Genomic DNA, 15,881 nt, shown 5'->3' with positions numbered 1-15,881 from the left:
ACATATACATTTCATAACATTGTTTTTCTGGAGAATTCTGATCAATACCAGGCTTTTCAGCACTACAGATCACGTGCCCTGAAACCCAGAAGAACAACAGCACTGCTGTCTGTATCTGTTCCTGTCTCTGAAGATAGCCCCAGAATTAGGGTGCCGCCCCTCCAAGGCTGTGCTCCCCAGACATCTTAAGGGAAAGACCCATCTGTTTGAAGGGTGAAAGTTGAGGCATGAAGGCTGATTCAGGGAATAAGGGATCCTGGGGGATTGGTTGAGGGCAAGCACAGTGTGGTTACCATGGCAACCTTACCCCCAGAAAGGCCCTCCTGGGGATGAAATGAAGAGCCTCTTGCTTGCTTCTATCTGGCAGTGAGCAGGGTCACAAGGCCTTGGCAGGGAGAAGAGCACTGGTGTCAGGGGAAGGCATTTGTTCCAGAGCTGATCCTAAGGGGTAGGGAGATACGAGGGGTGCTCTGTCCCTGGGAGGAATCAGTCACACCCATGGTGCAGGACTGGGGCCAAGGGAGGAAAAGGCATGGGCAAAGCTGCATAGTGCTGTGGGTGAGGTTCCCCTGTGACCCTGACCCTGGCCAGCAGGTGTCTGCCTTCACACCCCACCCCAAGCTTGCGGCAGGGAAGAGGCACACCCTGAGGATGAGGATAGGACAACCCCAGAATGGCTCCCATCTCTTCTGGGAGGGTGGGGCTGGCAGCAGGAGAGAGCAGCCAAAGCCCACAGAGGCCATGGGGGCAACATGGGATGGGAGAGCTGAGGGGAACATCTAGTTCAACAAAGGAAGGAATGACATCCATTAGAGGGTGATGTGTCTCCTTTCCTTAATCTTCTCAAGAGTGACGGCAAGAATTTGTGCCTGTGGTCACCATTCAGTATCTGTGCTTGGACAGTGGCCAGAAAGTGTTCTGGAGACAAATACAGTGGACACTGCCTGCGTCTGCACAGGGCGCTGCCTGGAGGTGGTCACTAGGCCCTTTGCAGTTTCCAGGGACAGTAACAGCACTACCTCAAAGGGTGGTTGTGAAGATTCAGGGGCTACAATAGAAGTATGAGTGACTAACTGCTGCTGTAATAAATTACCACAGCACAGACGTGTAAAACAGTACAAAGCTATTCTTCTTCCATTCTGGAGGCTGGAAGTCCTCAAATAGAGGTGTCCCATCAGGAGGGCCACGTTCCTTCTGGAGGTTCCATATCCTCCCTTTATGTCCAGAATCCACATTCTCCCTTTGTTCATTTCCAGAAGCTGCCATGTTCCATGGCCCCTTCCTGCATCTCGAGGCCTGAAGCATGTTACAGCATCCCATCTCCTCTGCCTCTGGCCCTCTTGCCCTCTTATAAGGACCCTGTGGTTATGTGGGGCCACCAGAGAGGCCAGGGTCATGTCTCATCTCAAGATCCTTAACTTACTCCTGCAAAGGAGTAAAGGTCATACTCCTGCAGTTTGCGGGGTGAGGATATAGACATGTTGGGGAAGGTATCATTCTGGGGAAGGTATCCTATCCACAGTGAAGTCAGGTCTTGGCTGGCTACAGAAATGTGAGCTGTGTGTGCTGCAGGACAGTCACTACAATGATGTAATGGTGAACATGTGATGAGGCAGCAGAGCTGCCACAAGCACAATTGTGCAGAAAGCCAAGGGCAGATGCCATTGATTCAGAATGCTACATGGTCCCAATTGTAGCTACTCAGCCCAGCTGAGGTAGACAAAAGTGGCTGCAGGTGATGTTAATGTCTGAGTGTTACTGTATTCTAATAAAACTTTACTGACAAAGGCAGGGCCCTATTTTGCCAACCTCAATGCAGAATGCATTCTTAGTTCCAATCACTCATCCTCTCTCTAGACAAGATCAGACAGCCCTGACTTGTTCTGCAACTAGTAGTGTCTCCATGTGGAAGGAAGCATGCCCCCCATCTAGCAGTGATGTTAGGGTCCACTTATGTTCAATTCCTACTGCCCAGAGAACAGTGACATCTCCTTCCATCTGGATTCTGTGACAGAGATGAAACTGGGAGAAATCCACAGCTGGCCTTTGGACATAGTCATTGCCAGTCAGTTGAGGGTTCTTTTTCTCAATTCAGATAGAAATCATGACTCAGTAAAGTGTAGCTCTGCTACATTCCCTGGCCTCTGAATGTCGATGGACTTAGCGCCCAGCGTTAGAGCTCTGGGCCCTGATGCTGTCAGCCAACACAAGTTAATTAATGCTGGATATAATGCTGATCATGCCATTGATCAACACTGCCCACTGTGGATTTCTGCTGCTGCTTGCTGCTGCCAGTCAATGCCAATTGGCACCACTGGTCAGTGCTGTTTTCTGTTACTTCTTTTTATTGGCTGCTGGTTTTAACAGCCTCTTAAAGTGACTGCTCTAACTACTGAGGATGAGAATTCCACGGGGATTGACAGGGCCTTCTGAACCAAAATATCCAAGAAATAAATCATGGGTAGATTTATAGGACCATCAGAGTGAGACTTTATTTGAATAGGACCTGTGCCACACAATGGTGGCATTAACATACAGCCACAGAGGTGTAAGGAGAGTGCTGCTTACTTAGAAGCTGCAGGCCTGTGACTGGTCCAAATTGTGCATACTGAATTGTTTGAATTTGAACCTGCTGATTAGTCCAAATTGGTCTACACTCAAGGCTTCTGATTGGTGCCTAGTGATGACCCAAATTCAATTACACTGCTTAGTTCAAACTCAAGCCCGCTTTGGTCTGGGCAAACATCTCCTGGAGTGGGTGTGGGAAGTCCAGGGTCAATTCAGCTGTCTTGGCAACCATTCACTATCAGGAGATGCCGCTGCTTGTTTGACAGCTGTCATTTTCCATGCAAATGCTAAAACTGGAGAATCTTTTAGAGGCTAGCTGTGTTCATCATGACTTACTAGGGCTTAGGGATGTTCACTGGCCCAGATTCCTCCCTGATCTCTGCCAGGTTAGGGGTTTCCATATTAGGAGAGGAGCAGGGGCACTGTGACTGACCGGAGAGCCACACTTCCTGTCAGAGCAGCCCAGAGAAGAGCTGCAAAGTGACCTTAGGAGTGATGAGAAGACACTGAGGCAAAAGGACCCAGTCTATCCTCAGGAGAAGAAATGGGAGTGAAGGGAAGCAAGTGTGACAGCTATCAGCCAAACCAGGCCACTGCTAGGCCATCACAGGAAAAAGGGGTGAGGCAGGTGCTTCTTGTCTGTTTCGTCATCACCAGATGGCTGGAAGCCACTCAAGGTATGAGGATGATTATTACCATGCATAACCTAGTCTATGGTGACCAGTGCAAGCAGTAAGTTTTAGTCATTATTATTGTGTTATTATTCATATTACTGTACTGCAGTGTAATAATGTTATTACTGTGTTATTCCAACTCTTTCTTTATTTCCCCACTCAACCAACACGAAACACTGAACCTAAGATGTTCCCAGGTCTGGGCTGGGAGGAGCTACTTGGCCTCAGAAGCTGATTTTGAAAACATTTTCTAACAGCAAAGAGGAACACACGCCATCAATGGATGAGGGGATGTGTGGGTGTGGCAACCATACAGATGGATGATTCAGCCACAAAACGGAATACTGACAAGTGCTACAATACAGATGGACCCCCAAAACATTGTGCTCAGCGAGAGGACACAAACGCCAAAGCCACACACTGTGTGGTTCCATTGTGTGAAATGTCCAGAACATGCAGACCGATAAGAGACAGAAAACAGATTAGTGGTGGTACATGGCTGGGGTGAGGTAGGTTCGTGGAATGGGACTGACAGCAAGAATTCCCATCTTTGTCTGTCTGTCTGTCTGTCTGTCTCTCTCCTAGCACCCCCTAACATTCCTTTCATTTGCAGTACTAGTGATTAAAACCAAGACCTTTGCCCTGAGCTACAAACCCACCCCTTTTTTCAATTTTTGAGACAGGGTCTTACTAAGTTGTGGGAGTTAGCACTAAAACTAAGTGTATGAAGCACTTTGCATCTAAACTGTAGATGTGGCCTGTCCTGAAGGGTCAGCTGAGGACTCTGCAGACAGAGTATGGCGTGAGTTGGAGGGAAGCCATAGCCTCGTAGTTACAGCATGTAGGCACATTTTCGGTGCTGCTCCCAAGCCTACCCACTCACACCTATCAGCCCAGTTCCCAATGCTATCAGCTCAAGCGTAACATGTACTTTCCCCAGCTATCCTTCGGACTTTTCAAAGAATGGCTTCGCTCTCTTTATGTACTTAAGACAGAGCATCCCTTTAATGACCAGCGTGGTCGTCAGTCCGCTCCTTGTGTCCCCAATCTTCTTTCACCGTGTGACATGAGTCATCAGCAATCAGCCCTAATATTAATAATTGGGGAACTACATTAAGTGGCTAACTTGTCAGACTAAGCTTGAACTTGTGCTCCTCTTGCCTCCATCTCCCAGAGTAGAGAAAAATTTATTTGGGAGGGCATAATAATATTCTAGAATTGACCATGATGGTGGTCATACAACTCTGTGTATACACTAAACACTGTTGAATTATCTATGTTAAATGGGTCAACTGTCTGGTATGTGAATTATATCTCAAAAAACCCTGTTTTTTAAAAGGAAAGCAAGACCGCTTATAGCACTGGAAAACTCAGGACAAGAGCACAGCCTCCCTTCTACCTGGCCAATGGACAGACGTGGAACACGGGTGCTATGGCCCACTGGACAGAGCTGCTGGCCTAGCCAGGACAAGGGCAAGTGGAGATGCTTTGTCCACCCATTCCTGGTGGTGATGCTGTCAATCTGCCACCAGGGTCGGTCTTTGTTAGATCATCTTTAAGATCACCTAGGAAGAAGAGGTGTTTTAACACCAAAGCTGCAATGTGAAGCACCAGCCACGGGGCCATGCGGCACAGGCACTCACACCCCACCATAACCATGAGCTCTAGTGTTTTGTAAGCCACTACCTGTGGGCCAATGAAGGCCCATCTCTTTTTCACAGATAATATGTTTCCAACCACCCTTGCTATTTTTTCAAAGTGAAAATCATCCTCATAACATTTTACAAAAAGAATGAAAAACACCATCCATTTTCACGCCTGCAGAAACCCTGGCAATTCAAAATTAGCATAACAAATATTTTAAGGAACTCTGGAAGAGTCTCTATATGCACTCTTTATTGCCAATTTCCATAAGCCCACTCTCAACTTCTCAGAATTACCATAATCTCTATGACATCGTGTCTTCTATTGGAAATGGGTGGAAATGTCTTTTTCAAGCCAAAACTATGATGTTCTTGGAAGAAAACAAAACATTTTGTAGGCATGTGGCTCTGGACAAAAGTGCTGCTTCTGCCAGGGTGGGGAAATTTTCCCCTCAGAAACCTGAACAATCCACAGTTCCTTGGTGGAAACACAGGTGAGCTCTAACAAGAGCCATGGGAAGTATTCACTCCCATCTGCACCCAGCTTTATTTTAAATGTCTAGCCCATGCACCGTGAGGTCTCATTTTCGACATTCTGAGAACCAGGAGGAGTTAGGCACCACCAGCTCCTGTTAGCGCAGGGCTCTCCTGGGTCAGTGCACTTGCTGTCCTGGGCAGGGAAGCAGGCACGGAAAAATCATCCAGTCAGCAGATGGAGCCTTGCTGCCAGGACTTTGGGCCAATTCCCGAGAAACAAGGAACCTGCTTTACAAAAATTGGAACCACTTTTGTGAGCCCGGTCTGGACCGCATGTCTCTACAGTGCGAGCAGGGTGCACTCTCAAGTGTAGGTGCAAAGCCAGAGGCAGCTGAGTGGTGGCCTGGCCTCCAGGACCCCGTGGGCAGTCCACTGCCTGGGTCCTGGTGGTCTCCTCGCTACACCCCTTTAGGTTCATCTCCTCTCGGCAATATGGTCCTGGTGGTGGCCACGGCACAAAAACCATTTAAAAACACATTTAAAGCTACTTAAAATGACACTACCTCATACTCCTCAGTGCTATTTCAAAGAAAAAAAAACCCCACAAAGTAATGAGTATCACGTAAGATATGGGGAAATGAGCCCTTGCCTGCCCATGGTGAGCAAGTGTGTCCAATGGTGCGGCCACTGTGGGAAACAGCAGGTCAGTTTTTCAGAAAGCCAAACACAGAATCACTGTATGATCCAGCAATTTTACTTTAAGTATGTTGTCCAAAGAACTGAAAGTAGGGATTTGGATATTTGTACAATATTTACAGCAGCAGTGTTGTAATAGCTAAAAGGTAGAAGCAACCCAAGTGTCCACCTGTTGATGAATGGCTAAGGAAATGGGGTCCATCAGGACAATGGAATGTTATCAGCCTTCAAAAAGCAAGGGAGGGCTGGGGATATAGCTCAGTGGCACAAGTACCTGCCTGGTAAGTACAAGGTCCTGGTTTGATTCCCAGTAAAAATAAACAAAACAAAAATGAGAGAGACAGACAGACAGACAGAGAGAGACAGAGAGAGACAGAGAGAGACAGAGAGAGACAGAGACAGAGAGAGGAATCTCGATGCACGCTACTGCTTGGAAAAGCCTGGAGGACATTACGCTTAGCGAGATAAACCAGTCACAAAAGGACAAATCTTGCACGATTCCACTCATAGGAGGTCCCCAGAGTCCTCAGATCCCCAGAGATAGAAAGTAGAATGGGAAGTTGGGGGCCAGAAGGAGATGGGAGTCAGTGTTTAATAGAGGCAGGGTTTCAGTTCAGAAAGATGAGAAAGTTCTGGAGGTAGTTTGTAGAGATGGTTGAACAGCAATGTCAACATATTTAATGTCCCTGAACTGTGCATTTAAAACAGTTAAACTGAAAGTCTTATGTTATACACATATCTTAACTGAAGAAAATATGAGTATATTTATTGCAATTTATTTTTTAAAACAACAATGACAACAACAACAATACATACAGCACATTAAACCAAAGGGTCTCTTCTCATTGCAAACCAAAAATCCACCTATGGTCCATGTGACTGACCAGGTCCATGCTCCTGGCAGCCTCCCCTCCTCCTTCTCACCCTGTCCAGCTGCCCCATTCTGGTGGAACCTTTAAATACTGAGGGGCGAGCCTTCCACCAATCCTGATCTCAGAAGTCAGATCACTACCCAGGCAAATGTGCTGGGTCCCAGGTGGGTCACCCCACATATCTTCCACTGGTATCCACAACTGTAAGGACCAAATCTCATCAAATCTAAGCCACTATCAATTAAGAAATCTTATTATTTTATATGCCCAATTATAGAAAGGACAATTCCAGTAGATCTTTCAAATACTATTGATTATAATTTATACCATATAAAAAGGGAGCCTCTTAGAATACATGAGGCCTTACAATCCATGAGGATTGTAGTTACACAATTGCACCCTGTCAACGTGGGGTGTCTGGCCCCCAGTGTCTACAAGTGTGTGTTGAATGATGTATGAACCAGGAACAGCAGGCAGTGGTTGGGGACCATTGCTAGGTTGGGGACCATTGCTAGGTTGGGGACCAGCAGGTCAGAGATGGGAGACCTGACAAGACGTTCCCATCCAGAAAGAGGGTTGGTGTCTCACGGATGAATGCCAACACAGATCTTTCTGTCATGTGGACCACACCTGCAGGGCCAAGGGGCATGGCTATATGCCAAGAACCCAGCTGGGCTTCCCAGGCTCCTGCAGGGGTCCTGTGAGAGTGACTAACTTTGGAGAGCTGGGGAGATGAAATGTGTCCTTTCATCCACGGGTCATGCAATGACTGCAGTGATTCATCCTAAAAGCGGATGGATGGATGGATGGATGGATGATCCAAATTGTCACCCAGGCACCCAAGCAGCGAAGGTCTATCACTGTGGGGCAGACAAGAGGTCTGAATCTAGAAAGACGTTACCAAGTAGATAAGCTAGTCCTACTCAGTCAGGGCTATCTTCCTAACAACTGGGCTTGACTTTGAATCTTGGCTCCTTCCAGGAATTTCTCCAGGAAGCAAGATGAGGCCAATACAATGGTGGCTGTCACATGGGGAAGGGACAGAGCATCCCTGGCTTGAGGCCTGCTGATATCCCCCATAGTTCCATGCATGCTTGTCCCTTCTTGCAGGCAGAAGAAATGAGGCTTAAGTCATTAACTGGCCTCTGTCACACGGTTAGCTGAGGGTGAAAAGCAGAGTCATACAGGACACCACTGAGGGTCCTCAGAGGCCACTGTGAGTCATGCTAACCTTCCAACATCCTCAACTTTAAAATGATCCTAGATCCTTTTCAGGGTGAAAATGAGGTCTTCTCTAAATCTGAAATGCTAACTGGTTTTTTTTTTCCATTACTTTAATCAACAAACACAACTCCCATGTGTCAGGCTCCAAGCTCAGTAGCTGACCACAATTAACAGATGAAGAAAAATAGGCTGCGTCCTAAGACATGCTTTTCCAAGACCTGAAAGGTCTCTTCCAAGAGAAGGAAGCTGGATAGTGTCTTTCAAACCTCACCAGCTTTGAAAAGCAGAGAGAATCTTTGTTAAGAGTTCTTTGTGATGCTAACAGCAATTTTCTGGTGCTCCCCATCTTGTGAATGTCTCTAGGTAAAGCTTGGATTTGATGCATCTGTCACAGATAGTCTGGCACTCACATCCAAGGGGGACTATCCCTCACCCCAGCAGCACCTGCTCAAGTATGGGTGAGAACCACTCCTGGATTCCAGGCTGAAGTCTTCCACTAATTGAGATCAACTTGTGTTTATTAATGTCATGACTGGCTGAGATTTCTCTCTCTTCAATAAATGCCATTCCTTAAATACCAAACCTTTGGGACTTATTCTTAAAGTGTTATTTAAAAAAAAAAAAAAAAAAAAAACAACACGGAGAAGGCTCAGACTAAAACCAATTTGAGAGCTTCAGAGTTGTCATATACTTTAAAGCCACAGCCAAAAGAAGCAAGATGGCATATGTATCTTTGCTGTTTCTTTCTCTACATTTTGATAACAGTTTTGGTTTCTGATGACCTCACAGAGAACAGGAACAGGCCTGGTGAGTTATCAGGAATGCACTATCATGTCCAGTCCCACCCAAGTGGCCCACACAGTGTCCCCAGCAGCCCTCTATGCAGAAAAGGAGCCAAAGGCAGAGCCGTGAACACACACCGGAAACCCAAGTGGTAGCAGATTGCAGTGGTGGATCCCAGCCCTCCAATGACTCCAGCAACGCTGGACTCCGTGGCAGAATCAGCCCTTCTCCTCGTGTCCCTTGCCAACGCTGAGATTTCATGATTGGCATGAATTTTTCTTGAAACATCACTGCCAGCTGCCCCTTTTGGGATCCAGGGACCCAGGGGTATGATGTGTATGATGTGTGTGTGTGTGTGTGTGTGTGTGTGTGTGTGTCTGTCTCCTGACCAAGACCTCCCACCTCTGTTGCTCTCTACTAGCTGCGTCCTTCCTGGCCCTCCACCCTTGCTGCTCTCCAAGGTCAGGCCTGCCTTGGTTCTCATATGCCTGAACAAAATGCACTGGCAGATTCCAGCCAGGGGACAGCTGGGACCAGCCCAGGACTAGAAATGGGCTTGAGGACACTGAGAATCAGCACAGAACATGGAGAGGGCCGGGTGCATAAGGGACTGCTTCCTGAATGTCACCAATTTAGTTACTATCCTTGGGATTTGGTTGGAACACACAACTCCCTCCCCAGTGAGGAAGAGCATATTCCTGAAAACTTACATGCACATCATACCTCAGGAGCCACTAGAGAAGTCAAGAGGGTAGAGGCCATCAGAGGATTTGTAAAATCTCACTCAAGTATCATCCTGTCCACTAAAGCCAGCTGGTGGGCAGGTATTTACTGATGACTGCTCACGTGGGGGTCCAAGAAGAGGACCCTGGCGACCCATATGCGGTCCCTGCCTGTGGAAACTCACCATTTACAAGCAGACAGACCAGACCCAGAGGCAGTCATAGTATGGTGGGGCTGCTCCGGGGGGAATAAGCTGCGGTGGGAGTGGGGTCAGTGAACAGGAGGGCACCATGCTATACGGCAGGGACTTCCAGGCAGAGAAATACTGTGAGTACAGCATGTGCAAAATGTCACAAGCCAGAGCCAGAGCTGTCAATGGCCACTGCGCAGGGCTGAGCACAAAGTGCAAAGGCCTGTGGGGATGAGCGAGCCACAGCCTCATTAACCTGTGCCTTTGCAAAGGCACCTGACTGCAGGGATGGGGTCCTGGGGCTGGTAGCTAACCTAGGAGAGACACCCAGGGCACTGGGACTAACTGCAGAGCAAGCAGGACTGAAGTGCGGCACACAGGGTGGGAGGAGGCAGTGGCTGGAGAGACCTTCCTAGATGTTACGTTTTACATCTAGATGTCCCCCAAGAGCCTTGTGCACTCGTAGGCAGGGCATTTGGAAGAGGACTGGACCTGTTGGAAAGTGGGGCCTGATGGGAGGCAGGTTGCCAGAGGCGTGGCCTGGAAGGGTGTATCTTTCTTCTCTCTTCACCCCCTGGATGCCCTAACATGAGCAGCTTCCCTCCACGTAGGCCATGCTGCCATGCCCCTGCGGTGCTGAAACACGTCTGTGGGCCTGTGAACATGGACTGGAACTTCTGAACTGTGAGACAAAATCAATCTCTCCTCTAGCTGTGGGTGTCAGATATTTCATCCCAGCAGTGATGAAAGTGGCTAGGACACAAGGGGAGAGGATGCCACACCCCACAGAATGAAAGTTGCCAACCTTCCCCTCAACAATGGGGCCGGGCTGCTCCTGCTGTCCCCTTCCCTGGCCCTGGCATCGCTGGAAACTTCTTGGGGTCTGCACACTTCACTTTAAGAAGCCCCCAGCTGTACCCATCAGGGTGCAGACAGCACGCACTTGGCCCTCAACCGAAAAGCTCAATTCCCTTGACTTGGCTGACACAGCCTCCCTGGTCCCTAGATCTTACAGAACATCCCATCTCATTCCCTTCCCTCTGACAGCCAGGGAAGGCACAATACTGTCCCCACCTCTACGCTGCTTGGCTGCTCTCCTGACCTCTTGTGGTGATAGAATAATGTTCTCTAAAAGACACCAGGTCTCAACCCTGGAACTTCTGACAAGGAACCTCCCAGGGCTACAGGGTGTGCCCGAGGGAGGGGAAGTTAAAGATCCTGAGATGATGGACCCGAGTGTGATCACACATGTCCTTAAAAGAGGAGCAGTTTGGCACAGAGGAGGAAAAGAAACTGTGACGTGGGGCTGGGGGTGGGGTGGGGTGCAGAGACAGAAGCAATGTAGCCACAAGCTCAGGGATGCCAAGACTGCCAGCCGGCACCTAACTGAGGTTGGAAGACACAAGGCCACAACGCTTTCATTCCTGGTTTCCAGAAGCACCTCAGCCTTGCTGACATCTGACCTCAACTGCAGTCTCCAGAACTGTGACAGACCAAGCGTCTACTTCATCTACCCAGATAGCAGCCACTGGTCATGAAGATCCCAGGAAACAAACATATCTCCCTGGGTCTCCCAATAAGCTTTTTATCTGCTCTCTGACATTGCCCAATAAGTAACTATACCAAATCTGGAAAGTTCCCCAAATCAGAAAGCTGTAATGCCTTTAATTGCCTCAGAAGGGGCAGAACCACATTCTGGAAGTGAAAATTGGTTCCTGGCAGGAAAATATTTCACTCCTTCCAGACAGACAGCCCAGAAGGCATGGGGAAAGTAACAGTGTCAGCACGGCATCAGAATGTCACAGGGGAGGGGCAGTTAGGATAAAGGCTGAGAAACACCCACAGGCACAAACTGTCCCCAGGGAGGACCACGGGTGCTTCACTCACTCAAATGTGAATGAAGACCCCCTGTCTACAGATAGGGATGCAGTGGGCACAGTGGGGATGTGGTCTCTGCCCTCAGGAAGCTTGAAGCATTGTCTGACAGGGAGACCAAGATCTATGGGGTGTTACTACATTGAATCCCTGCTTGAGGGAGAAGAGCCAGGGGATGCCTGTTTGCGGTGTGAAAACCCCCAATTTCAGCCGTCTTCCTGCTGGATCTGGAAGACTGATTGATGATGCTTACATGTACAAAGCATTAGGGTCATGCTACAGAAATGGAGCCCTCGGTCCTTGGGTGTCACAGTGGATACTCAGAAAAGGCCCTCCCTGGTGGCCCAAAGCTGCTAGAGTGCTCCCTCTCAAGCTGGGCAGATGTTGGCCTATGTGCATGCCACCAGCACAGAAGGAGTGACACAAATACACCCAGTTCCTTCCAGGTGACACAGGGATAAGAAATTCCACAAACAACAGAAGCATCACAGTATGCTCAGACGACCCCTCAGAGCCCCAGCCACTGGCATTTGATGCTGGCATCTGGAGATGGGACCTTAGCATCTAATGAGGTCATGCGGGTAGGGCCCTTGTGAAGGGAATAGTGCCCCTGCAAGAAGAGTCATCAGAGCCACTTCTCTCCCCACTGTGTGCAAGCCAAGAAGAGGCTGCCAGGAGAAACCAAATCAGCCAGAACATTGATCTTGGACTTCAACCTAGAAAGCTACAAGAGTCACTGTCTACTGTTTGTGGCACCCTGTCTGTGGAGTTTTGCTATAGCTGCCTGAGACATCTTCATTTCTAAATAACAAACAACTTTAAGACAGATGTTTCCTCAGGATAGAAGCAACAGATCTATAAATGTCTTAGCTAAGCATCAGCTGCACCATGGCTTCCTAGCCTGTTGCATTTTACAAACCGCTTCCCACTTGCCCACCTGGCACCAAGCTGCCCCAGGTTAACACTGTCACCTAGTGGCTGGAACAAGAAGTTACAAGGAACTCTGTGACCAGGCAGCTCCCCTTGCTCAAGCCACTGTCCCTTCAAATTCCAGTTACTGAGGGTCGCAGGTCTGAGGCTGGGCATCAGGGATGCAAAGATGGAAGAGCTAATGCTTCTGTTTCCTCAAGGACTTTAAATGTCAGGTTGGAAGATCAAAGTGTAACCTATTGACTATAATACAATAAAGTAGGTAAGAGGTGCATAGCAGATAATATGGGAACCAAAAGGAAGCTTTCAGAGAGGCTCTGAAGAGTGAGAAGGAATCCCCCTGGCAAAGGTGGGGGGCAGGGTATGTTGCCCACCTGGCTGAACAGTCTCCCATCCCTGAGTGCTCAAAGGAGCTGTCTGTGTTTAAGGGAGGTTCCGCCCCCTGCTGGAGACAATGGCAGTGCAGAGTAATTCCTGGATAAAACACTAGGGAAGTGAGGCCATGCTGTGGCCAGGAGGGCACCTCCGGCGCCAGGCTCAGCAAGCTTTCTAGGACCTTGTGGCCACTTTGCTGTGCCTGGGTGCAGGAGGAGCCCAGCTGGAAGCCAGGCTTCACTTTGAAATGCAGGGTTCCTGTGATACCACTAACAGGCAGAAACCTGAGGCAGACCGGAGCTGGCTCTCATGCAGGGTCCCACTGGGTTCAGGAATGAGCAGGTGCCAAGCCCAGTTGGGACAGGGCTGAGGAGTGGCAGAAGGATCTAAGCTAAAGGGTCACTGATTCCAAATGCCACAGACCTTGGAATGAAAAGCTGCAGACTTGCCCAAAGTCATAGGGACCTGTGTGAGGTCGCGGGAGCGGAAATGGAAAGGATATTAAGGATTTGCTTTTGAAGAGTGAAATTAGATTTCTCCTTTCTTCCACGTCACATGCCTGGATGGCCACATCCTCTCCCACTGCTCAGAGGACACTGGGTGTACATACTGGAAGCTCCTTTCTGTCCCCTGAGCTGGCTCCATTCCTTGTGAAACAGCGTCTTTTCTTCTGCTGTTTAACAGCTTCCTCTCACCGAGGGTCACCTGTCATTTTCAATGTGAAGCGCTCGCTCTCAGAATGGAAACAAACTATGTCGGTATCGGTGGGTCTTTGCTATGGTTTCGGTCTAAAAGGCCCCCACAAAATCTCATGTGTGTGGAAGGAGACTGGATCACGGGGCGCTGTACTCACCCAGGGACTCATCCACTGAGAAGTGCACAGCTGCATGTGCTGCAAGGGGGGCCTGGCGGGAGGTGGGTCACAGGGGGTGTGACCTGGAAGCGTATCTTTTTGTCCCCAGCTCTCCCTTCTCTTGTTACCCTCTGGCTGCTGTAGCTTGAGCACCTCTTCCTCTGCCAGGCCCCTCTGCCATCCTTTTTCTGCCTTGGAGCCAGGCAGCCATGGATGGAAGCCATGAGCCAAAATAAACCTCTCTTCCTTCAAGTTGTGGGTGTTGTGGGTTTGTCCCAGCAATGGGAAAGGGACTAAGACTGTCTTGTCAACAGGGGGCTTCCCTCGGGGTGTTTTCACTGAGCAATTGAACCACAGGTACTTGGAGAAAGAGTTCTATTCACTGAACTGCTTCCATTAGAGACCCACAGGGCCCACGCCCTCCCTTCTCCTGGTGTCTGCTCAAACATCTCAGAGGTCCTATGTCTGGGGTGCCCAGAGGCTGCCCTCCCCAATATGCCTGTCACCGAAAAGTTGGGTCTCTGCAACACTGTCCCCTTCACTCTACTGTTCCCATTCTGCTTTACTTCTCATGATATTTAACAACGCCGACATTGGCTAGGTCTATTTCCTTGCAACCTATCTAATGTGCGCTCTGGGGTGCTGTCGGGCTCACAGACGTCTTCTCCCAGGACCCAGGAGCAGCATGGCTCTCGCTTGACACTCAGTGTGCATCAGGTAAGAGAATGACTCTGACCCCCGCTTGTGGCTCATCATAAATATGCATCGTCTGTCACCACGTTTTGGGTTACTCGGCTTTCTCTCCCCTCATCTAGAAACCCAACTTCCCTGTTTCTATGGGAACAGAGCCTGAATCCCAAATAAGACCAGCAGAACTTTTAGAAGAAACTCTTCAGAACTGAGCGTCTTCCCTGAGCACAGGACTAGGCAGGGACCATGGGCTGCCACGTGTCGTGTTCTCTCCCAACTCAAGGTTTTGCTCTGCCCTGTGTTGCTGGGACTGAAAATAAGAAATAGAAGTGCGGTCTTTGTTCCCAGCCATGGTGCAGAGCTCCTAATGCACCTGGCATTCCCTAAACACTGTGAAGGTGACCAGATTGTCTTTGGTTATTTCTAACAACCCCCTTTGGACTACATCTGAGCTGATGTCAACATCAAGGGACTTGTGGACATCCCTAAAAATGGGGCTGGTGCCAGGGTAGCTGACTGTGTGGCTAAAGGGTGTGAACATTCTGCAGGCTGGGCTGGTCACCAGCAGGCAATGATGCGATCAGTCACACCTAGAAAATGAGGTCTCCCTAAAACCCAAAGGATGGAGATCCACAAACTTCCGTGGGAACAACACAGGGTACTGGCAGGGAATGCATCCAGAGAAGGCGTGAGAACCCTCTTCTGGACACCACAGCCACTGCAAGGCTTCCACTGCGAGGCCTGCTCTGCCCCATCCCAGCCTCCGGCCACCTGAGCCATGTGAGCCTGGACTTCAAGCCATTCTGGATGTCTTTCACTGCCATTTCCTCTTTGCATTTTCTCCACCTTCTCTGCTTCTCTGCTTCTGAATGTCTTCTTGGCAACTGCCAGCTGCATCCTGGAGACAGGTGGCTAGTGACACTAGGAGGAAGCAGGTGGCCTTCTCCACATGTGCCCTGCCAGGGCTGAGGGCTCAGCTTCGCACACTGCAGCCCCTCCTGATGTGGTTACAGTGGCAGGAGTGGCTCAGGTCAGCTCTCCTGTGTGTCAACCAGGGATGGCCAGAAAGACTGGTTGAGGGAGTGTGTGTGTGTGTGTGTGTGTGTGTGTGTCTGTTTGCACACATGCACGCACAAGTGCATGTGCATGTCTACGTGGACAAATCTATCAATGTGTATATCTGGATCTATGTGCAGATCTTTATATATACATAACTTTTACATGCACACAAATATACTGAAGGTCTATTTTAAGGCAGGGGTCCCCAACCTCTGGGCCACTGACCAGTATCAGTCCATGGCCTATAAA

General features: G+C 49.1%; 1 protein-coding gene across 3 annotated transcripts in view; it reads right to left on the bottom strand.

Moving 5' to 3' along the window:
• Nucleotides 1-15,881, bottom strand: part of Shank2 (SH3 and multiple ankyrin repeat domains 2) — a 522,268-nt gene that overhangs the window by 365,376 nt on the left and 141,011 nt on the right. The gene's annotated exons all lie outside the window — the stretch shown is intronic.

This window comes from Chinchilla lanigera, unplaced genomic scaffold (genome assembly GCF_000276665.1).
Source record: "Chinchilla lanigera isolate Chin_1 unplaced genomic scaffold, ChiLan1.0 scaffold00021, whole genome shotgun sequence".
Taxonomy (NCBI): Eukaryota; Metazoa; Chordata; class Mammalia; order Rodentia; family Chinchillidae; genus Chinchilla; species Chinchilla lanigera.
This window is presented reverse-complemented; position numbering and strand designations above follow the sequence as displayed.